This window comes from Thermobia domestica, chromosome 8 (assembly GCF_964235325.1).
Source record: "Thermobia domestica chromosome 8, izTheDome1.hap1.1, whole genome shotgun sequence".
NCBI lineage: Eukaryota > Metazoa > Arthropoda > Insecta > Zygentoma > Lepismatidae > Thermobia > Thermobia domestica.
Genome location: NC_137461.1, coordinates 155362239 through 155386227, shown reverse-complemented (window position 1 = coordinate 155386227; position 23989 = coordinate 155362239).

Here is a 23989-nt window from a genome sequence, read left to right as displayed (position 1 = left end):
GCACTTATCTTAAACACATTTCTCGGAAAATTTATTTAGGATCACAAACAGTACACCATATTTCCTTTCTAACTTCAACATCATTACCTTTTTACGGTTGTTACCATGACAACAAATCCGTTGCTGGGTCGCCATTTTGTAATACTCCTGCTCTGGCAAGCATCCGATGTCTTACTTGTGTGGTGCAGACGCGCGTCAATCCGTATGGTGTTTTCTGGATCCATCATATTTGCAACCCAATCACAAGTATTTAACCTTCAGCTGCCGATATCGCAGGTATGCGCAACTGTCAAAAGTGAAGATGCAGTGTCGTCCTTCGGGCTTAGTCTCCATCCGCGAAGAAGTGAGCATCTGTGGCCCAGTGGATACGCCACCCCATTTTCCTAAAATGGGGAAAATTCTTGGTTCGCGGTAATGACGTGAGTACATGGAAGCAAAAATACAAATCACAACACGAGGTGAGACTTATGTGTAATCCTCACGTATTTTCATAATTTAAAAAAAATACAGATCTAAATAATTAATAAATACAGAAAACCTTTAATCATGACTTTCTAGGAATATACAAATGAAAGTTCGAGTATACAATTCTTCAATTTACATTTTGTATTCTGATTGGTATCGAAACCCGAGAATACCACAAATCATACATAACATAATACTTGTCATAACATCGTAATATTGAAGACCATTTGTTAACAGGTAAGTATTGTATTTAATTCAGAGTACGATTTTGGAAATGTTAGGCGTAAGATAAATAGTAAAACTTCATACATAGATATACTTGTGTTTACATATTTTAGCTGATATTTTATATTTTATTGTTGTTCTACTCTAAATAGTTATTTTTAGAGTTCCTGGATATCTTCGTTATAGATGATTATGATGATGCCCTGTTGTCGGTAAGTACCACATTTATTTCTTTTTTTTACATTAGATATTATTATTATTATTATCAAACTTATTTTATATTTTTTATTACTATTTAAATTATTTTATAACATTTAAACTTCCGTAGTTATACATTCGCTTCATTTCCGTTCCATGTTTCTTCGTAGCAATGCTTATATTTCCTATGTTTACATTATTTTGCTTTAGTGCATCATATAATTGTCTAATATTTATTTTTTCTTCATTTTAATCATTAGCAATGGCAGCAGTACCGGTTATACAGAAGACATCTTCAATATGTAGACACCAGGTTGATCAAATAACAGATAACATCCTACATCTCTCAGATGGATGATTGAACAGAATATAAAATGTAAAACACATATCTATGATGTATATTATGTTAAAATATAGTAGATGCATATTTTGTCTTGTATTTGAAAATTTTTGAAGTACGTATTCTACAGCTAAAACGGCCTGAATATTATAAATTGATTGTTTAAGAGGATACATGAAATTTGGATAAGGTTTGTCAAGATATTTATTATGTTCAGAAATTCATAATGTTGGTTATTCCTGGTGGCAAAATAATATGGGAGAGAGAGATAGATCTCTCCCAACCTAAAACTTTTAGAGCAGCATCATTTTCATCTTAACCTCCTGGTTTCGAAATTATTCTATAATCCTATGGTTACCTTGTAATATAAAATTTCTTCTTATTCTGCAAACGCTGGAATGTCTAATTTCACTCCAAAGCACGAATGTTACTTAATTAATTATTTTAAAATAGTATTTAATCGATTCGTAATCTTAACGCTTATATTCGCCAATATTTAAAACACAAAAAGAATCGTTTGAAAATAAACATTAAACAGATAAAATTGAACAAATAAATAATAATATAAGAAATACGTAATATGTAATGCATCCCGAACAGATAGAGAATAGGGGCGCATTACAATATATATATATATATATATCTTTATGTTTATCGAAACAAACAATTGTTTCTTCCAAACATTACAACAACACACAAAAATACAAACGATTGATTTTAGTTTCAAGTTCTAAATTTTAAAGTGCGAGAGGGGAGGCAACTTTATAGGTGTATGTGAAAGTAGTCTCACAAATATCAAGTATAACTCACTGATCAGATAAGAAACCTTAGTCTCTGTCTGTGTGATTCTCTGCATTTCCTCTCTAATGCTGGTAAATAATTTTTGCTTTTTTTTTATCAATATAATTGGATTTTGCCACATTTAAGCAATCGAATTCTAGTTTTAGAATAGAAAGAATTGTGTGGCATGTTTAATTCATGTTCGACATTAGAAAACTTTATCTATTATTTCTCCTTATATTGTCGTTTATCTACTGTGCAAGGTTGGCAGCCTTACTCCGCATTTAGACCTCAAAAACACAATGTTGCAAACGAAGTAGCACGTAATAAAACATTAATTGAGCAAGAACATTAATCATTTGACTTTTAAAAGGAACTGTATAGTGCATTTCCTCATGTCAATTTGGAATTCGTGTTCATAAATTGAATGTCACCATTAACTTACACTCGGTTTCAAGTATTTGATTTAAAACGTCGGTCAAATGACAATGAAGTATTCAGATAGGAGATGGTAACACTGAATTCTGCAAATAGACCACAAGCATCTTCAATTATTGTATATGGATTATTAAGTATTTTAGTGAAAATATTGAAGTAAAAATTTCATGTATATACATATAAAAGAAGCTACAACTGAATTAGTCATATTGATCTATTGTCGGATTTAACTGCAAAATATTTCGAGAGGGGGCATTAATTCTTTATACCAGTTTCTACAGAAAAGGAAAATGAACGTCCCTTATTTACTGTTGCGATGTTTGCACTGTTTCAAGTAAATTGGATGTGGTTTTCTATATTATTTAAAAGTAGCTCCAAAAGCTTCCAAAAGGGCTTTTGCCCCCCTTAATCTGATTTTTGAGAGAAAGGAGAAAAGCACATTCCCTTATTTTGTGTATTTGTTTGCATGATACAAATTTTCGCTGAGATCGTGCACGTATGTGTATACTTCTAATCTTTTCTGCTGCTCATGCTTTGCGTTAATGAACATTTTCTTTTGGCCCAATAACAAAATGATTGGAGGAACTTTTCTCCTCTCATACGAGAGTTACCATAGAACACATACTATATATATATATATATATATATATATATATATATATATATATATATATATATATATATATATATATATAAAGTTTGTTTTTGTGTTTGTCTGTGTGCCGCCTGGGGTCTCAAGGAGGAAGGCGTTTACCGAGACATGTAAAGAATAGCAGAAAATAACAAAGTGTCGAATTCATAGTTTTCGCGGCCGCTGAGATGAATGGTGAAACACCGATCGCATTAACTTCCAAATTCACCCCATTCGGCTGCGGGCCGGGGGTCACTGGGTGATACCGAGACACGTAAATATAATCCAAAATGACCGATATTCGTATCAAATGCATAGTTTTCGCGGTCGCTGAGTTCAATGATGATACTTCCAGTAGCGATGACTTTCAAATTCAGCTACTATTGTATGCGGGCCGGGAGTCACCTGCGGAGAGAGATTTACCGAGACACTCATGGTATTTAGTTTTCACGGTCGCTGAGATGAATGGTGATACTCGCACAGGCATTTGCTTCCAAATACAGCCTCTATCGGATGGAGGCCAGAGGCGTTTTTTTTTTTTAAATTCGAACCAAGGGGTCTCAGGAGGAGTTTACCGGGATATGTAAAAGTAGTAGAAAATGATAGATATTTTTTCTTTCGTTGTTCAGTTTGTTTACATAGATATTTTATCTGATCCATGCGAAGTGAGTGTAGGACAAAATCCAAGCGGACAAAATCCAAGAGGACAAAATCCAAGCAGACAAAATCCAAGAGGACAAAATCCAAGCTAAATTCTGGTAACACGGACAAAATCCAAGCGGATAAAATCCAAGTAAGAGTATCATGTGCGTAGCTGTGGTATGTGCCTGTGAACACCCTAATTAAATTGTATGTTTGTTTCTTTCTTCAATTGTCATGCATTCTAAAGTTTTATCTGTAATTCTTCAATTTATTGAAATAACATTTCATTTACTTTTAAAGAACTGAAAATCCAATAAAATATGAAAGATTGACACAGTAAGAGTGCAGATACAGATTATTCATAAAATATTCTGGCTACTACTAGGACATGCCCAGGTGGATCCAATTAAGGGTGATCAGAAATATTTTGACTGAAAAGAGTATATTCACATAAAGAACCAGAAAATAAAAGCACTGACTTGCTAAATCAGAGATAACAAATAACAGCAAAGCAGCCCAGTCTTAAAAAGAGTACACTTAAGTAATTATATTCTATTCATTGAAAATTAAAGTAGAAATAAAATTAACAAGATATAATTTAGATAAAAAAAAATACTTCTCTACCCTCAAAATATTTATATCAGTTACACTTTTGAAAATAACCAATAATATATACATTTTCATTTAGTAGGTCTAGACACATTTTCACATTTCGATTTTCTACATAACACTTTTACATTATTTAATTCAGACACATTATTACATTATTAAAAATACACACTTCAATAGCATTCAAACATAATAAATGGTGGATGGCAACGAGTAAAAAAATACTCAGCATTATACCATTACCATATTCACATTTTGATCTTGATAGATACATCTATATTTCACTTATTTAGAATATATAGGCGAAACACGAGAATACAAAAAGAAAAACTCAGCATTCTACAACTACCGTACATATTTCACATATTGATCATTTCTGACGAAAATTTGATCAGTATATGAAAATTATTTGTTTCAAAACACTGTGTATAATACTTTTACATACTTTCATATGGATGTGATAAGTAATTAAAGCTCATCTGCACTCTTACTGTCACAATCTTACATGTTCTATTGGATTTTCAGTTCTTTAAAAGTAAATGAGATGTTATTTCAATATATTGAAGAATTACAGATTAAACTTTAGAATGCATGGCAATTGAAGAAAGAAACAAACATACAATTTAATTAGATTGTGGGGCCGCGGTGGCTCAGTGGTAGAGCGTTCACCTCTGGTGCTTGGGGTCCCGGGTTCGATCCCAGCTCCCGCCAAGTGAACTTTGTGGTGGACAAACACCGTGTGCGTGGGTTTTCTCGGGGTTCTCCCGTTTCCTCCCACTTTCTTCATTCCACCATTTCATACATTACTCATCATCACCGTCTCCTTTAGCCTAACCGGCATAACCGTGGGACGTAAAACTCAAAGATTTAATTAGATTGTTCACAGGCACATACCACAGCTACAGCATTTGCGAGACGAGACTGAACATTTTATGCGAGACGCGAGACGAGACTAAACCATGCGAGACGAGACGCTAGATGAGACTCGGTTAAGTCTCGCACGAGAAGTCTCGCAACATTTATGAATTACATTTAATTGTATATTTAGTGATTATACATTTATTGAGTTTTCTAAGTTGAGCGTTAATGCCTCCAGGAACAAAAAAGTGGTTGGGGCAATAGACATTTTATGAGATTTATTATTATTCAAGGTTGATTTTACTTAGCTCAGGATCAAAAGACATGTGGTCTGTGTCTGTGTGGCTTGACACCAGTGCTGTCGGGTTAACCAAAACTTTTCAGGTTTGATATTCTGGCAACACTGCAGTTAGTTGAGCTGTATGATCTGGAAATTGATCCAGAAAGCTTTTTTCGTATCAAGTATAGTTTGCTGGATATTTTGATTCTCGCAATTGTTAACATATTAAATTATCCACAAGTCCGTTGACACAAATGTCCAATGTTATTCCTTGGTGGTTGGTGTAAAGGGAGGCGACAATAGATGGCAGCGCTGATTTCCTACACAAGTAACGTATTTTTATATTTTTCTGCTGCTTCCACAAATTTAATGCTAGAGAGTTTAAACTTTCTGAAAAGAGAGTTTAAACCTATTCTAAGGGAACAATCCGTATGAATTTTGGATATTGTGACGTTAGAGCATTCCTTGGACTAGATGCAGGCAAAGACAAGGTTGAAATCCGGTTAAATAAAGACAAAGAAATTTACATATAGATATAGTAATAGGATCCGGCTTTGGTTCAATGAGTTCAGAAAAACATATACGGAAACGTTATATTCTTTTTATCCTAATTACATTTTCGACTTTTTTTCGGGGCAAAAATGTGCCCGTATGGCATACTGGAAAATATTGCTGGAGACCCCTAAGCTGGAAAACAATGTTGGATCCAGCAACAATTTATGCTGGTTTTGCTGTAAATTATGCTATTAATTTGACGAAAATTAATGGTTAAACAATCAAATTCCAGCACAACTTTTCTTTTAACTTGGAGCGGAGGGGACACAAGTTCGGATACCATGTTGAACTCTAGGTTCCGTCTCCTTAGGATGTTATGAAGATTCATCCCATGGAAAGCAATGGTAAACCACCATGGATTCACCTTGCCAAGGGACTTTTAGGTCACATACCTGCTTTCGGACAGAATATCACATCATCATTCATTAACAGCCATAGAATAACACATTGCAAAATTTTGACACAGAATATATGCGAGACTGCAATACCATGCGAGAAAGTCTCGCGCGAGATGCGACATGAGACTCAAAATTTTATGCGAGACGCGAGACGAGACTTCATATTTGCGAGGCGAGACGAGGCGAGAGACGAGACCAACATTTGAGGGTGCGAGACGAGACGAGACTTTTCCATTTCTCGTCTCGTTTCGTCTCGCGTGCATCCCTATACTGTTCCTTGGATTTTATCCGCTTGGATTTTGTCCGCCTTGCTAGAGAATTTAGCTTGGATTTTGTCCCCTTGGATTTTGTCCTCTTGGATTTTGTCTGCGCCCAATGCGAAGTATGGGTATTTCAGCTAGTAATTTATGTATTAACCTGGTGAGAGGGAGATAAGTTCACTCAGTAAATCGAAGAAGTGGAAATGACTGTGAAGCCTTAAGGAAAATATGACATATTACACTAAAATCAAATAGTTGTAACGGAAATTACCGAGAACGATATTTTTTAATCGAGGGGAAGAGGGTAATCCTTACTACATGAAAGGGTTAAATTCACCGCTCGTTCTTGAGCGATTTTAATCCCAAGCCATGGTAATAACGGAAAAGAGTCAAAGAAAATGTACATCATATTGTAACGAAACCGAATGAATTGGAGAAAATTTATCGTTGACCTCTGAAAGAAATGCAGGGGGGCTACGAGGGTAAACCCACTAACTTATTTCTTACTGGTGTTAACTCATTGCATAGGAAATAATCGGGAAGCATCAAAGAAAAGTACGACATACTACGCCAAAACCGAATACTTTCTAACGAAAATTATCGTGGAGTATATCTACCTATCTATGTATCTCTCTCTCTCTCTCTCTCTCTCTCTCTCTCTATATATATATATATATATATATATATATACGGTATATATATAATATGAATCACTTTGTTATGAAAGGGCATCAGTCAAGGTTTTACCGAAATTGAGTTTTGTGCGAATTCGTAATCATCGACCATATGCCCATGTATTGGTGTTAAAGAAGCATAAAACTGATGGATGGAAATTATCAAAAACAAGGCGGAAAAAAGCGAAGCTGTGTTGAAAGGGCATCAGTCACTGACTGATGCCGACTTAGCACAAAAGTTCATAACGTCATCAGAAGCGTAAATTAATTGGTGAATATATTTTCATTGCTTTCTTTGCCAGTATCATGTATTATTACCATAAGTATGATACTGTGCTGATCACGGGCGTCTCTGGCGGGGGGGGGGGACAAGGGGGACTCTTCCCCCAATATTTTGAAGTTCAAATATTCAACATTCTATTCTAATTTGATTTATTTACTAATGACAGAATAACATACAAATAATAATATTTTTTTGTAGCTAACTAACAATGCTTTCACTTTTAATACAGTATATATATATATATATATTTTATAGGAGCTTAATTTATTATAAACCATTGCTTAATTCTATTATCTTACAGAAAATACAGAAAATAATATTAATTATATTTATTTGGAATATAATATTCAGGCTGTGAAACGATTATAACAGAGCTGTGAAATGATTACAACAGAGTTCTTGATATATCTTAGGGGATCCGTGAAGATAAGCAGAAAGGTTATAAAAAAAAAATGGAATCGAACATAATAAACAGGTTGAGCTAGGTACCATCATTTACATCACTTTCTTTGATGTCCCCCTCGAAATTTTACATGTCAGAGACGTCAGTAGTACTGATGGAACTTCAATCGAACGAGAGATTGTGGCCTGAGAAAAGGCCATTTCCAGTTGGTAATACGGAAAAATGAAGACAAAAAATTTGAAAACTGATGCAAACCCGAAGTTGTTAATAGTTGGCAATTGTGATTCACATTACATTCACTGAAGTATATCTGATGAAAAGTTTGTTCTTTTCATGTGTCTAGCAATGGAAGATAATGTGGAAGAAACTAGGAGGTAGAGACCTGCACGGGGCGACTCTGCTATTTCTTTTGGCCGGGCTTGGGCTGGCCAACACTGATTTCTCTTCAGGTCGGGCCGGGCTTGGGCCGATCAATTGCAATTCTTTAATAATTATTGACTTTCGTTAAACGATAATTGGAATAAAGCCAAACATTGAAGAAGTGTGTGAAAAATGTTACAAAGGATGCAATAGCTATTTACAGTTTGTGTTGCTTATAGAGATGCGCAAAAGCCGGCTTATTTGAATAGATGGTTTTTTGCACATAAAAAGCCGGCTTTTTGGGGGAAAAAGCGAGAATTTTGGAAATTTTGGCTTTTTTCATTTTCATGATGTTTCCGTTTAAATAGCTTTCTTATAGTATACTCTAAAGTTAAATAAGATTCCATGACCTAAATGTCATATTTCGCTCTGGAATTCACCATCATGATGGATGGAGCACATGGTTTATGAATTAAAGTAAACATAAAGTGCGTAGTATTTGAGGGCAATTTTAGAAGCTATTTAACTTTATTTTAACTTCTGAATTATCAACATATTTTTCTTTTCTAGATCATTTCTTTTTAGTCATCTGTATTTCTCTTCTTAGAGCTTAGTACTCTAGCTTCTAGCACATAATTAAACTTATGTTTTTCAGTATATCCATCAGAGCGTACGTTTTTCAATATATCTGTCAGAACTTACTTCCACATTTCCGTTATACTGTAGCTGTGCAATGATTTAACAATAATCTTCCGGACACCTTGAATATCATTTGATAAAAATAATCAGTATCGGATTTAGAACAATATTTGGGAGGGGTTTTTTCTGAATAATGTTTGGTTTTTCTAAAAATGCCTAACTTTTATTTAAGAGAAGCTTAAGTTTATGAGTACAGGCATAACAAATATATCGTTTCGTTTGTATATCAGCTATAATCTTCCAGATACAACCTTGAAGTCCATTTTATACTGATAATCAGTGGCGGATTTAGAAAAGTATTTTGAGAGGAGCTTTTCTTATTAATACTTAGTTTTCTAAAAATTCCTAATTTTTTGAGGACAGCTTCAAGTTTATGAGTAAAGACAAAACTAATATTTAGTTTGTTTTACAAATTACGTAATTTCGGGGTAGACTTCAATCCGAAAGACATCCCCGCCCTAATCTTCTTCGCAAATCCATCACTGCTGGTAATTAGTAATAACAAAGAATTAAAAACGATTAGAAAGGAAGTCGGCCCACGCACTATCTCTACAATCACAGATGGAATTAAGAAAAACTTTTGTCAAAATGGTCGAATGCGAGGTTGAATACCGGACTTCACTATAGAAGCGCGAAAGCTAACCACTCACTCATGTTTATTGTGCAGTTGTGCTTAACTTAAATGTATTCTTCTCTCTCTCTCTCTCTTTCTCTATGGCCACAAAAGCTCTCCATTGACTTCTGTCCTTATCCAATTCAATCCAGTTTCTACTCTCTATTCCTATTTCTGCTACATCCATCTTAATATTGTCCTCCCATCTGGGCCTAGGTTTTGCTAATAGACGTTTCCCGATTGGATTTCAAATTAAAACTTTGAAAGCGTTCCTACTTTCTTCCATTCTGACAACATGACCTGCCCACTGGAGCCTCCTAGACTTAGTGACTCTAACTATGTTTGGTAAACCGTATAAATTATGTAGTTCCTCCTTTTGAAGTTTCCGCCATTCTCCATTCCCGTTCCTCTTGGGTCCAAATATTGGTCTCAGAATTTTATTCTCAAATAATTTCAGTCTGCGTTCTTCCCTCAGCGTAAGCGACCATGTTTCACAACCATACAGAACAACAGGCATGATTATCGTTTTATATATTTAAGCTTTAAATTCCTTGACAGAATTTGCGACGACAAAATATTTTGAACTGAATAATAACAAGAATTTCCTGATTTCTGTCGACATTTAATTTCTTTGTGGGTATGATTTTGGTCTGGTAATGCTGATCCAAGATATTTGAAAGTATCCACTGTGTCGAAAGTATTAATTGATATTTTAACGCATTCATAATTTGCCTTATTACGATCCTTGTGAACTTCCTAATTTATCTGCATTTATTCATGTCCATGCAAGATTTGAATAAGGCCTCTGCATTTCCTTCGATTGTACTTCTATCAGATTTACATTATCAGCATACACCATAACCTGGTGAATACCATTCAACTCTAGGCCCTGGTTCCTATATTTGATTTTTCTTATAGCGTACTACGGAACAAAGCTGAATAATAACGGCGATAATGCATATCCTTGTTTTAGGCCAATCTCGACGTGGAAAAAGCTCGTATTTTTCTACTCGGATTTACTCTGGAATTCATGTAAACACTTGATAAATCTAGCTTTTTCGGTATTGCGAATTCTGTAAAAATGTTGTACAATGTTTCCCTTCTAACCGAGTTGTAAGCCTTTCTAAAATCAATAAACAGTTTATGTACTGGGTAATATATTCCCATTTCTTTTCGAGTATTTGTCGAATGGTAAATATCTGGTCGATTTCGACTAAATCCACACTGATAATCTCCAATAATTTCGTCTTCGTATGGGGTCAATCTTATTAATAGAATGTTAAGAAAAATGCCTCGATAATTATTACAATGAATTTTGTCGTCTTTCTTGTGAATTGGAACAGTGATTGATTCTTCCACTCTTTTTAAATGTATTCCATAGTTTTTCTTTTTTGTAAAAAAAAAAAAAAAAAAAAAAAAGTTTCGTAACGATATGTTGAATTTTCTTGTTAAACATTCAGAAACCTTCAGGACTGGGTAAACCGTGATGGTGGTTTTATATTCTACAGCCTAGGAAACCATACGCTCAGATGAACCGTCTATTACGTATATGATCCATGAACAGAAAATTCGATACTTTTCCGATTTTGAACAAGCTTAAGGAACAGTCAGTGCATTACAGAATTTGGAGCTTTAGCGATTTTGCAGATCCGAGGCACCTAATAGGTGGTAACAGATTATTACGTATGTGATCAATCAGTGAAAAATTTCTTCGAAATATTCATAGATGTATACGAAAGTTAAAACTTAACTGAAAAATTTTAAGAATGTACAGAACCATCCCAAACGAGGCTCTTGATGTGCAGATTTCTCTCAAGTTTTTCTTTATTTTGCTTCAAAAAGAATGTGTGATATTTTGAAGTAAAAATACTACATACAATTTTGCTACTTATTTGTGTATCATTTTTAAAGTACTTATTGTATATAAGAGGTTAAAATATTATTACATGTATTAGTGAATCCTTTGGAATTCATAATGTAAATATGTTAAGAATTAAAAAAAAAAAAAACCTTTTTGTAATTCATGGTTTATTTTCGAGTTTTCATATTATTATTTGCATCAATCACTAATTAAACCAGTTTTTTTTTTTTGTTGTTGTTGTTGTTGTAGAGAAGCGAAACAAAGTCTGCTTTGTCAGTTTAAAGCAAAATTTTCAAGAAAGCCCAAAAGTTACCAAGCAAAAAAGCGAAGCAGAAAAAACCGAGTTTTTTTTTTTTTTTTTCAAAAAAAGCAGTTTTTTCCCGAGCCCTTGCATCTCTAGTTGCTTAGCGGCTCCACTTTCACTATAGAGGATTGCAGGCATTATGCGGTATATTGAGCTCTGACCTTGACCTTCACTGAACTCAAAATATAACAAGAAGGGGTGGGAATGTTTTGCCTGTCGCTAAACAATATTGACATCTTCACTTTATGCTAAAAATCAATTAAGTTAGATTTTTGTTACAGGGAATGGAGTTTTTGTTCTCCCGATGACAGGCAAAGTTCTAGGAGGCAATGGTATCATGCGGGAGGCAAGTGTTAGGTTCTGAACCAGAGTTTAAAAAATGTTTCTGAGGGTTAGGTCAAATTTAGTACTAAATTTTGAGAAAGATTGGGGCTCGAGCTAATTTTTTAAAAAAATTATCGGGCCGAAAATCCCCAAAACTTTTCGGGCCCGGGCTGGGCCGGGCCTAGGTACGTTCGGGCCGGATAGGGCTCGGGCCGAAAAATTCGGCCCGTGCAGGTCTCTACTAGGAGGAGAGTAACAAATGTATGCAAACGTTAAAGAAATTCGTGGCTTAAAATTAGTGAAAAAATAGGAAGAAGATCGAAGAGGGAGCAGTGTATTTAATGCCATTCCACGTGACATCGAGCTCATGATTCGTAACCATATTGAATCATTTCTGGTGAAGGAGTCGCACTATTCAGGAAAAAATATACTACTTAAATACAGATAGACGTGGCAAATTTACAGTTAAGGAAGCTTGCGACATCTACAACTACAAGCAGTGGTGGATTAGTAATGGGTAAATTCCCGGGAAGATATTTTTCGGGAATATTCCCTGGGAATATTCCCGGGAAGATTCCCAAAATGGGAATTTATCCGGGAATTTATGTACAATCAGAAAGATAATTGCATTATATTACTATATTATGATTTCAAAGTTTAATTAATTTTTATATCAGAGCATATTATTACTGTTGTCCACAGAGGATTCTTTAAAATGTATATTCTGTACGGTATTATGTTACTTTATTAACGCTTTATTATATTTAGAGAGTACGCATAAATGTATATTTATTTACACTATGTTCTATCAATTAAATATGTGGGAAAAAATATATAGTAAATTATATAGTAACAGTTTAAATTTATATGTAAGTGGATTTACTTAACTTGACTCTATTACTGATATTATAAACACATTAAATTTATAAATGTTATAAATCAATTAGATTGGGTCAATGCTAGAAGATACATGTCTCACCATATTTATGTTCACAAAATTTGCATGATACTTACTTATCTTTATATTTTAGCACGTAATATTGCCATACACGACCTTTCATTCTACCTATTTCTCGAACTTCCATACGTTAATTCACATGTAAAAGAAGTCCGAGTACTTCTTAATTCGAGTCAGAGAGAGGAGACAGACCGACGTCTATTACTAATGTTGGTTCAGATTTTATTAATAGTACTTCATCTCTATTTCCACATAATTCTAAATTACTTTACAAAATGGTTCCTTTTCATCATTTGTAAATTAGTACAGTACTTTGCTAATTTTGGCTGTTCTTTAGCATTGGGGGCCAGCTTTTGCACCTACGTTTCGCGATATTCTAATCCGATGGGGTTGTTTTATGGTTTCATACGTTCAATTACGTTACCAACATTAAATTCAGACAGCATTGCGGAGCGAGAGTTAGCGAATGAAGGCGGGTTAGAGAGACGCATGGCACATTGTTTTCTATCTTCGTTACCAACAATTCACTTTCTTTTCTCACATAAATTACTTCCACTTACCTTTCCGTTTTGTATAAATCCCCTACTGAACTAAAAAAAATGTTCGATATTTTCTTGACCACTTGAACATCACTATCAACTCATTTCTTCCGTAAATCATTCTACTTTTTGCTAGTTTTGGCATCCAATACTAAACAATTACCCTACTTTTTAGTGTAAATGGAAATGGAACATTAAAAATCATATCATTAGTTATATAAAGTACCGTCAAATAATTTTAAATTTTTTAACCTGCAAATTCTATAAAACCTAGAAGTAAATCATAATATATTAAAATAAAGTAATTACTCATATGGCTCTTATAATTTGGAAGATAAAGTAAAGAAATTGAAATAAATTCCTTCCCGGGAATTTATAGGCCAGGGAAAAAACGCAGGAATATTCCCATTTTTAAATTCCTTCCCACCGGGAATATTCCCACTGCCCATCACTATGGTGGATCTATTGCTACAAGAAGATACCTATTTCCATTGAAAGTGAACAAACCTACGGACTGAACAAGTGTCATTTTCCATATCCACTCTGTTTCACTTCGTTTTAGAGACGTAAAGGAAAAGTTGTCACAGGCTACATAACAATCAATGGTCTCATTCGTCATATCTATATTTCAAACGATACTTCCAACGACATCACGTGATTCAATCCGCACACGAGAAAGTTTATCCTACAGGGAAAGTTTCCATTGAATAATGTAAAATGAAAGACATGTTCCTGAGGAGAAGACGTAGCTTTATTGTGAACTTCTGCACTAGTCACTGACATCAGAAACTGACAAAGATGATAACTAAATTATAACTAGGTATGCTGAATTTAGATAATACATTTTGTTCAACAAATCACTTTATGTGATTTCTGAACTGTGTTCTATTAGGGATGGGCACAAAACCAGATTTCCACTTTTATATATATATATATACATGGTGTTCCAAATAACACCATTCTGCTTGTGGTATATAAACACTGTGTATGGGGGTTTTCTCGGGAGTCCTAGCGTTTCGTTCCACTTTCTTAATCAACCATTATCATCTATCAAATCATGACCGCCTTCCTTAGCCTTGGTGGATATTCGTATGACGCTAAACTTTAAAAAATGAAAGCACAAGCACAATAATACGATTGATTTGGTGATTTAAGTTTAGCATTCCTTTTTAACAGCGAGGCTGTGAGATGTGGACTTACAGTTTAAGGTAGAATCCGAACCACCATAATCGTTCAAATTTTTGAGAGGCGCTCCCACCAGGAATCGAACGCGGGACCCCGTACACCAAAGATGTTACGCGCGTGATACCCACTAGACCAGTGGGGAGAGCCACAATAATACGAGTATTGAATGATTTATAGACCTAATATATAGTTTGTAATAACGTATTACCTTAGAGAAAAAAAATAAGATTAGACTTCTCTTCTTCACTTTCTTTCCATGTGTAACGAGAGTTGGACATGTGATGGTCAGACGAAACCCACGTATCAGCAGCAGTAACAGCATCCCATAATTTTAAAAGAGACCCTTCAGAGGCGGATCCAGGGGACCATCCTCCCCCCAGAAGAGAAAACTTTCTTATTTTATATAGGCAAAAGAAACACTGACTAGTTTTAAGCTTTGGTCAATGTTTCTTTTGTCAAAATAATCAATCCAAAGCCATGGATAGTCTTATTATTTTATATATAAATAAAACCCATTCCAGAATTTGGTGCTCTTAAAAGTAGCTCTAAGTAGCAGTATTACAATCCCCACCCCCCAGAAGTCCGTCCTGGATCCGCCCCTGGGACCATTGAATTGAATTTCCAATAAAGATTGCAAGATACTCATCAACATACGGTTTCTTTCGGAACTTTTAATATTATGAGCAACACTGAATCCACGTTCACACGAGCAGTTGATAATGGCACCGAGCTAACTTTCCTCGTTAAGGCTTTAAGAACTGGAAAATCATTTACCGACTTAGAACTTGACTAGTACTCTCTCCATTCTGACATTGCAGTATCAGGATTCAATCCCAATAATTGAACTGCATTATATAGGCCCTAAGTCTATGTTACCGTATAAATCACTCATGCTATTATGATCTTTATTTTCAAACACTGAAAAGCATTTTAGCACATCATTTGAACGAAACCTTCTATCCACTTCGTCTACTAAATCCTGAATTACCTGCCCCTCTATTTGATCAAACTCCCTATCATTACTCCCTATATCAGATGCTTGTCTGCAGTGCACTAAATATTTTCCCTTATAGAAACCCCTTATAGGCTATATGGTTATTTTAGCACTATTTAGAAGGTATAACTATGACGGTTTTTTTTTTTTTTTCATTTTTATTAATTTATGACATTTGCTTTCCATGTGTCCTTCCTCACATACAGATTTTGGTTGGGGGAAAATGCATGCATAAAATTTTTGGTGGTGGTGGTGAGGAATTCCCCCATCTCCCCCGCGATTTCGCACCCTGCCCGCTAGTTTACCGTAAGCTTTTCCATTGTCTCCAGATGCTGAGTCAACACCGAAAAATACTTTCGCTCCGACTGGGAATTGAAACCAGGACCTACATGGGGATCCACCGGATTCATATTCCTCCCCACAAAACTTCGTAACTCCACGAACATTTGTGAACTTTCTTAACTAAGTTTACTTGTTTAACATAGAAATGATTGATATAGCCTAAAAAATTTATTTATTTTCTCTAGCTCTATCTTTTAATAGGAGGCACTATTTAACAATTACTTATCGTCTTTTCGGGTGTTGAATAACACAGGTTCAATACTACATATACGTATTAGACCCGCAAAAATCTTCGGATCCCTCCAAACAAAACAATTCTGGGTGCGTGTCTAGCGTGCTTTAAACATTCATTTATTTGAGTGATAATATTTCAAGTGCAGCCCCTAAGCCCAATTTACAACAGAATATTTTAACATCAATAATGATAAAAGGAAAGAAGAAAATAAGAAAGGATTTATGCTTAAAGATAACATCTCTACATTCATCTTGTGGAACTGCGAAGAAACTGGTGAAACTGGTCAGGATAGCAGGCCACAAGCTTTGCACCCAGGATCTCCCTTTTGCGAAGGAAGAATGCTAATCACTAGGCTACGCTCGCTAGACATAATAATAATAATAATAATAATAATAATAATAATAATAATAATAATAAAAATAATAATAATAATAATAATAATAATAATAATAATAATAATAATAATAATAATATAGTTTGACTCAATGTAGTGAACAAATTGGTGATGTGCCTGGATTAAGAATCAGAAAACAACGGTGAAATATCCCAAAAATAATGCAGACTGATAGCCAATGACGTGGCCATGCATCACGCAATTTCCTAGCTATTTTGTGGGCTTTGCTTTAATAATAATAATAACAAGATTTTCACAGGCTTGCGCCCACCAATCATGGAACAGTTCTTACATCAACTAATCCTACTCGTGCTGTGGACAGCAAAGAGCGATATGAAAACATAGTAAGATGAAGAATGAAAAACATTGTCTATTTTCCCTCCCCTTTGCTACTTCTGTCTCACTCTATGCTTCCTCCTGACCCTACTCCCCCTTCCACCTGCCTTTTTCCTTGTATGTGACTGACTTTCTCCTATGATATTCACAAAAATTGATCAATTTTTTTTTCTCCCTGTCTACTTTAGATTTGCAATAACAACATATAAAAGTGAAATTTCGTTCTGCTTCACCACCTAAAGAACGAAATTCAATGTCACCCTCTGAAAAACAATACAATTGAGGAGCTCTCCAAAGATCAGATAAGATCTGTAACTGATGAACACAATACCTTTACCAAACCTGTCTGTTCATCTATGTTATTCGTGTGGCAAATAGTATTTGTAACAAAATAGCTTCTGCTTTGCTCATATTCGTTCCATTAGATACCTGCAGAGGAAAGAATCTCATTCAGCTGGTACCAGTTGTCGATTTTTTCTCACCAAGCGTAACAAGGAATATCCGAAACAGATTTGTTCCTTCAACTAGTTACGGTACAATAACGTTACATGCTCGAATAACGTTACGGCGTCGTAACGAAAATTGGTGTTATATCTTGTACCTACCTACATTAAATAACCAATAATTTTGTTACAGAGAGCTATTTTCGTTACGTTACAGTTGCGTTAAGTTATCCACCCCTGATTTTTTTACTTTTTCCTCTGACGACCGAACATCATTCTTGACTAACACATTGACTTTTTTGTCCCAAAAGTCCAAACTTTTTTATTTGAAGGTTGATAATATAGTTGATAAAAATTAAATTGTTACTTTCAGCTCTTTAATACCTATCAAACATCAATATTATAAATTAAAACATTTTTCTTTGTGATTTTCATAGTCGGCAAATAGACCACTTTGGGACATGTTTTTCTCAGTTGATAATACAATTTTGCAATGAAACACTAGCGGGAGAACCGCTTAACGATTCAGCAGTACTGGCTCCAGGGTTTTGAGTTTTTCTTGAACACGGCTCAACTGCTGACAGTAGGCAGTTTCATTGATATTCTGCTCTGGAGAGCCGGCAGCAGTTCCCGATGCACGATGTCGCGGGCAGCCACCAAACCCACAGGAGAACCTTCTGCTGCATAGCTGGTTTCAGCTGTTTTGGAACCGGTTTGTGGGATTTTAACCAATGACGACGACGCCGTTGAGCTTCGTACAGGACCCACTTCTCATCACATGTCAACATCCTGTCCAGAAATGGCTCCTTCCTCACACGAGACAGCCACGAAACACAGGTGTCTGCTCGCGTAGCCATATGGCCAGGAGTCAAATCATGTGGGACCCATATGCCCAACTTGTAGTGCTTCCCAAGTGTATGAAGGTGCTGCCGAATGCTTTCTCCACTCACATTGAATTGTAGCCCCAGTTCCTCACATCTCTGTCCTCTGGCCTCAATTGCTACCTGAAGATCTTCATTTTGTACATGTGTTGGTCTTCCGGCACGGGGTGTGTCTTTCGTGGGTGTTTCGTCACCGGCCTTAAACTTGCTAAACCACCCTTGCACTGTCTGCGTAATCACGACACTCTTACGAAAGGTCTGAGATATCCTCCGGCCCGCTGCAGTGGCGTTTGACCTAAGTTTGAACTAGCACAGCATACACGCCCTTATGACGCTCTGTGGAGGTTTCATATTCACTCTGTCTTTACACAAGTTCACGTTGTAACTGAACTGCCACAACTTGGTAGAATGTTGGATATACCCACACCAACAACTGACCTTCGCCTTATCTCCATTCGCGTTCAACTCACGGTGTGAGTGCCAATTGAACACAGACCTTCACTAAAAGCGACAGAACTTTCTTGGTTACCGTTATATATCTCACAGGACATAATATGTTTCGTATAGAGAATATTGTTTCTTTTTTCATATAGATACATAGCGTCTATATTAAACTTTAAGTTTTATCGAGTTCCGGAAGTCGGAATATCAAAACTCCAGATTCGAGTTCCTCGTGGTCCAGTTTACAAAATATATAAAAATCAGGTGAGGCCAATTTGCTTCCGTGGTCACTTTATGTTCGAATATCTCGAGTTCCGAAACTCGAAATGTCAAAATTCCTTTAGATTCGTGTTCCTCGTGGTTTACAAAATATATAAAAATAAGATGGTGTTCAGTTTGCTTCCGTGGTCACTTGATGTTCGAATATCTCGAGTTCCGAAATTCGGTATGTCAAAATTCCTTTAGATTCGTGTTCCTCGTGGTCTAACTTAAAAATATATAAAAATCAGGTGGTGTCCAGTTTGCTTCCCTGCAGCCTATTTTTCAAACAAAACTGAGTTTTCCAATTTCGAACTGAGTTCTGCCCTGGCTAACAAACATAAATCCTCTTCTATAAGAGTCTTTGAAGTTACTTGTAATTGTCGTTCGGCATTCTTGTAGCTTATGAAGGCATGGATAATTAAAGTATGTTTGTCACAACATCTACAAACGAAGATTCATTCGTATACAACCTCTAATACATTATATTAATAACACACGAACTACACAAAGAAAACCATTGTGCATTATAGCAGATCTCTTATTAGCAAATGTCCCTGCACACGCGCACTGCTCAGATACCCCACAGCCTGAGCCTGAGCGTGAGCCCAAATTTAACTCAATCGCGATTGAGATTGTCAGAGGTGTAGCGGTTTACGCTGAATACCAATACATTATCAACTAAGTCGTCTTAGATTTTTCTCCAATCCCAAAAAGCGGGTGGTTTTTCGTTATTAAGAGATGATTAAGCGGGGGACGAATATAGAACCTGAAAATCGGGTGAACCTGCTAAAATAGGATATTATGGCAACCCAAATCTAAATAGAAAATAAGGTATATCCCAATTTAAAATCACTACACATGCAATTCATGAAATTCAATTTGAAATCTCATCCACTTAGACTGAGTTCTTTTATATTATTATTACTCTTTCCCCTTGTTTTTAAAAATAGTACTGAAACTCTTTCTTTTGTTAACAAAGAAACAACACCTCTCTTTCTAAAAAAGAAGAAAAGAAAAGAAAAGAAAGAATGAAAGAAAATCTAGTTCGCAATACACAATTTTATTGTTGAATATCAGTTATGCCAATTTGGCCTACTTTTGGCTAAATCTAGCATATTTGGGTAGGCCTACTTTTGGCTAAATCTAGCATACAAATCTACGAACTGCTTATAGCCTTAAATATAGCTTATTTTGGGAAACTATTTTGCCAGTTTTAACCTTTTTTATTAGCCGATAAATAAATTCTCAAAATACCTTTTTCTTCGGAAATAAAGTGTAAACTGGTGGGTTTTGGGCGTAAAACTTGATAACCCACAAAAGTGAGATTTCGAGAAAATCACATTTTAATTTTTGTGAAAAACTGTATTGAAAAGTAAACATAAAAATAAAATAACACAAATAATGAAATAACATTGAGTATATCTCCTTTCAAGTTATGACATTTAAACTTAATATTATTTGCAATGAAAACATTTAAACACCTTCTTGCCTTTAATGTGAGTGTAAAACGTGGCTTATCAGGTTTTACAGAAATGAACAAAAGTGTACCACACAAGTATACTACTTGAATAACATTACTACTTACAGTTTAGGAAGTCCGTTAAGGTACAAAATCACTTCGAGGCATCAATATAACAAGTATTAATTATTTGTGATAATTTTAGCTGTTTGTAGAAATCACTGTACGCTGGAGGTAATCCTTTATGGTATGTAACTTTGTGTTACCGATAGGTCTCCGTGTGGTGTATTTTTGTTGCGGAGAAGTTCCTGTAAATCCAACAGTTTCTTTCTTTCTTCCGTAGATTTAGTCTTTCCCCAACATCGGGATTGCATGAGTACTAACGAAGAGTACGTACGGTTCCGAGTGACAAAACGTGAACTTTTGGAGACATTTACCTCTGTCCGTGTGGCTCTTCTTTTATATGGCTTGTTTTAGGTGAGATGTTTGAAAGAAGTATTTCATTGTCATTTCAGTGACAATAAATGAGTTTCTTGATCACTTCAATCCAATGCTTGGGAAGAGACCCGGCTTCGTGAGATCATGTGGTTCGGATTCCATGTTAATCAATAGGTCCCATCTCATATAGCCTCGCTGCTGAAAGGGACGTTAAACTCTAAATCAACTCAACTCAACCATTGCTTAGACTATACACATTTTGATAGTGACGTTTGACACAGTTTTCTATACATGCAAAATCTGTATCGCTAGCCATATTTTGTGGCCGATGACTGGGGAAATTTGCGACACCGACTGAAATCTATCACTGTATGTACACTCATGTCCAAAATTATTCTCGCATGTCTATAAATATGATGTTGTAGGAATATAATTTGATAACGAATTTGGCCGGCATTTCTTACAATGTTAGTATATATATAATTGGCAAAGACATGTATGTGGCAAATTTCATGTAGAAAGAGCAGTAAATAAGAACAATAAAACGAAAATACAACTTTCTCGTCCATTTAGCAACATTTTGTTTTACTCATTCTAATTTTCGTATTTATAATTATTTTTGTATGAAATTTACCACAAATATAGATTTCCCGATTATACACATAATATCAGTATTAAAAGTACCCTCCAAAATCATTACCAAATTATATTCTTACAAGAAGTCAGTTATAGATATGCGACAATCATTTTGGACATGAGTGTACAAGACTACAAAGTGCATTACAAGTCATTACATGTTCATTGCATGTAAAACATGGTAAAGCACAATCCCACTACAATGGAATGGAAATCTTTGAGTTTTACGTCCCACGGTTATGCCGGTTAGGCTAAAGGAGACGGTGATTATGAGAGATGAGTGAAATGGTGGAATGAAGAAAGTGGGAGGAAACGGGAGAACCCCGAGAAAACCCACGAGCACGGTGTTTGTCCACCACAAATTTCACTTGGCGGGAGCTGGGATCGAACCCGGGACCCCAAGCACCAGAGGTGAACGCTCTACCACTGAGCCACCGCGCCCCCCTACAATGGAATGGAATCTTTGAGTATTACGTCCCACAGTTATGCCGGTTAGGCTAAAGGAGACGGTGATTATGAGAAATGAATGAAATGGTGCAATGAAGAAAGTGGGAGGAAACGGGAGAACCCCGAGAAAACCCACGCACACGGTGTTTGTTCACCACAAAGTTCACTTGGCGGGAGCAGGGTTTGAACCCGAGACCCCATGCAACAGAGGTGAACGCTCTACCACTGAGCCACCGCGGCCCCCAAATCCCACTACAAGAGAAATACAGCTCGATAAAAAAAATAACGATGTATGTTACTTTCACTAGAAACATTCTATATACTTAGAATATATCAACACGGAAATCAGGCTGCTGATAACAAGGGTAAGTTAATTATTTAACAGAAGCAAAGCCCATTTTGACGTAAAACTTGATTTCCCATCAATGTGTAATTGCTTGCACATAGGGTAGCGTTTCCGTACTTTATGATCAAGAAATTCCTTGTTCTTCCTGCTACAACTTGTAGAATTTTCGGAAATATAGTCAGGGTCTTCATCGCTATCATCAACAACACTAGACATCACCAAATCGACTTCCATATTCTGTGGATGCCGGCATATTGTCCTCTATTTCCACCATATTGATTGTGGCTTACCATGTTTTACTTGAAACACGTTGTGGTTTCCCATGCTTTATGTAGTCACCTACAACATCTACCGACGAAATTTTCAACAATATGAAATGACAGTCTTACGCGTTCACCCAAGACAAGGTAATTACAGTTCAGAACTCAATTTCGCTCGGTCGGTGGGTTACCATGTTTTACGCCCGAGCCCCTCAACTTAAAAAATGAGTCTCTCATTATATACATTCGTATTAATTGATTTCTTAAGACAGGAGGATGTTTTTATTGCGGAACCCCCCTTTATAAGTTCTTCTTTTCTCTCCCCATTACAGAGATTTACAGGTACTCAACAATACTTGTCAACTTAGAAAGATTTTATCTTGCCGTAGTGGCTCCGTTTGTTATCTTTTGATTATCTTAATTTCGCATTTCATTGCAAGAATGATAATTTTCTAATAGAAATTTGAAAACTTCGGTTCTTCAAGCCACGTAGGTTTTTTAGTTTATTAAAGGAAACAAGGAATTTAGGATTTAGATTTCTGGGCATTTGGCATCTACGGCCATTTAGCCCGTTAAGTTTGAGGGATGACGACCCTCGGCGAGTACGCTATCCGGGGAACAGTGATTCTTCCAGACATGCTTTTTGGGGGAACTGCCCCCTGGTACTCTCAAATTCCCCCCTGAGGAGACGAAAATAATTTGTCTATAATATAATAATAAATAGAATAGTATCAGCAGTGCCCCCTGGAATACTAAGTGTGCGCCCCACGGTACATTATTTCTGAAAGAAACACTGTCGAGGAAAGGGAAATAAGATGTAGGAAGATGAAGGAAGAAAGGATTGGGTAAGAAAGGAAGCAATCTGGAAGTTATAAGGTAGGTACCAAGGATATCTAATTATAAATTTTAGTTCATGACTTGAAAGAATTCGCATTATCCCACTATATTGTTTTACCACTTGGAAATGGAAATTAAATGTGGATTTTGTTTTCTGTAAATTCTGAACACATGAACTTACAAACATTCAATGCAATCATGACGATTCGTGCGGGTTTACGGAGAAAAGTGTTGTAAGGACTTTGACCTGCCGAAAGAAGCAGTACTGAAAATTGAGACAATCGCAGCCTAGATAATCCAACGATGTTGCATTGAATTCTAGTACTTCGGTTAGCTGCGATGACATCGATGATTACT